The sequence below is a fragment of the Chenopodium album genome, chromosome 4 (genome assembly GCF_948465745.1).
Source record: "Chenopodium album chromosome 4, dcCheAlbu1.1, whole genome shotgun sequence".
Lineage (NCBI taxonomy): Eukaryota > Viridiplantae > Streptophyta > Magnoliopsida > Caryophyllales > Amaranthaceae > Chenopodium > Chenopodium album.
Genome location: NC_137837.1, coordinates 60,397,956 through 60,400,150, shown reverse-complemented (window position 1 = coordinate 60,400,150; position 2,195 = coordinate 60,397,956). Strand labels below are relative to the sequence as shown.

Here is a 2,195-nt window from a genome sequence, read left to right as displayed (position 1 = left end):
AAGATTGAGAGTCCGCTAAACCATCTCAAAGAGTTTGATAAGTATTGTAACACTATTAAAGTGAATTGTGTTTCTCAAGAGCTTATCTGGCTCAAGTTGTTCCCCCTTCTCTCTCATAGGTCGAGCCTTGGAATGGTTAGACAAGGAGGTCAAGCAAAATTCTCTTAGAACCTGGGATGAAGTTACCAAGGAATTCTTGTCTAGGTTATACCCCCAAAAGAAAACGGCGGAGGCAAGGACTTTGATCAAAAGTTTCAACCAAAAACCTAGTGAGAGCTTATATGAAGCTTTGGAAAGGTATAAGGATTATCAAAGAAAATGTCCCCATAATGGCATCCCAACCTATCAAATCATTCAAATTTTCTATGGAGGGTTGTGTCCTCAAGGCAAATCGTGTCTTGCTGCGGGAGCCGAAGGCCCAATCATGAACAAAACCAAAGAAGAGGTTGTGGACATTATAGAAGATATGGTGCGCCATTACATGGTTTGGCAACAAGGAGAAAGAGAGTCTTCAAGCAAGAGTGGATCAACGGTTTATTCGGTTGATCACATTAATGCCTTCAACAATCTATCCTCTCAAATTGCAAGTTTGGGAAAGGAGATGACAACAATTAAGGCCAAGCTTGAGAGTGCAACTTCCAATGCACAAGGTCATCCCTCACACATTAAAGGGAGACGTACATCTTCTAACTCTACTCTTCCTTCTACTTCCAATAATATGTCCAATGGATGCTTATTTTGTGATATTTGTGGGTCTTATGACCATGATGCTTCTACTTGTTCAAATGGATTTGAAAATCTTGATGATGGTGAGAGTAATGAATGTGAACATGTGAATTTTGTCTCAAACAATAACAATGGTCAAAGGTTTGATGGACCAAGAAACTATGGAAATAGAAATTCTAACCAACAAGGTGGATTTGATAACTATAACAATGGTAATTATAGAAACCAAGGAAACCAAGGTTTCTGAGGCAACTGTAATAACCAAGGTTATGGTAATCAAAATCAAGGCCAAGGTTATGGAAATCAAAGCCAATCTCAAGGCTTTGATGGTCAAAACAAAAATTTTGGCAACAATCAAAATCGAGGCAATTGAAACAATCAAAATAGGGGGAATTTTCAAAACAACCAAAGGGGACCCCCATCCGGATTTGGTCCAAAATCTCAAGGTGTTGGTGAAAATTCCTATTCTCAATCGTCCAAGTCTAATTTTGAGGAGATAATTGAAAAAAAAAATCTTGAATACCTATATGGCGGTGAGCGATAAGAAATTTAATGAGATCATGACACATAACAAAATGCTTGAGATGCAAATCACACAACTAGCAAACACTTTGAAAGATTGCGCTAGTCCTTCTTCGTTGCCTTCTTAAGGAGTTGATCCTAAGAAACCCGTTTATTCCATCACCACAAGGAGTGGAAGAGTTCTTGAAGAGAAAGTTTCTAGGGATTGCGAGGAGGACAAGAAGAAGAGTGTTTCAAGTGAGAAAAAAGAGGAAGATGTGTCAAAAGATGTGAGCAAAGAAGAGAGCCATGAAAAAAAGAAGAGTGATGAGAGAAAGCAAGAGGAAGTGAGAAAACCCGACCTTCCATATCCCCCAAAAGTTTATGAGGAACAAATTATATGAACAATTTGGGAGATTTCTTGAAATGTTGAAGGAGGTCTATCTTTCTATCCCTCTTACCGAAGCCATGTCCCAAATTCCGAGATATTTTAAATTCCTTAAGGATATCTTGAGTGGCACAAAATATTGTAATGAGATAGATTCGGTGGAGCTTGGTGAGTGTTGTAGTGCTTTGTTTCACAATGACCTCCCTAAGAAGATGAAAGATCCAGGTAATTTCTCCATTCCTTGCAAAATCAAGAGTAAGCTGTTTGAGAATGCTTTGTGTGATTTAGGTGCTAGTGTGAGCATAATTCCCTTCTCGTTCTTCAAGAAGCTAAAGCTAGGAGAACTTCTTCTTACCAACATGACTTTGTAATTGGCCGACATGTCCATCAAGTTTCCAAAGGGAAGAGTTAAGGATGTTCCCCTTAAGATAGGTGGTTTTACAATTCCCGTTGATTTCATTGTGCTTGAAATAGAAGAAGATGACCACATTCCTATTATCTTAGGGAGACCGTTTTTAGCTATTATGGGAGCTTTGATTGATGTTAAGCGAGGTCGTATTACTTTGAGAGTTGGTAACAA

At 38.7% G+C, this 2,195-nt stretch overlaps 1 non-coding gene across 1 annotated transcript; it reads right to left on the bottom strand.

Annotated features, from left to right (window-relative positions):
• Positions 1 to 230: 230 nt before the first annotated feature.
• On the bottom strand, positions 231 to 336 carry LOC145629587 (small nucleolar RNA R71). Its single transcript, XR_014111751.1, has one exon. It is a non-coding gene; the product is annotated as a small nucleolar RNA R71 (small nucleolar RNA).
• Between the last annotated feature and the right edge of the window lie 1,859 nt (positions 337 to 2,195).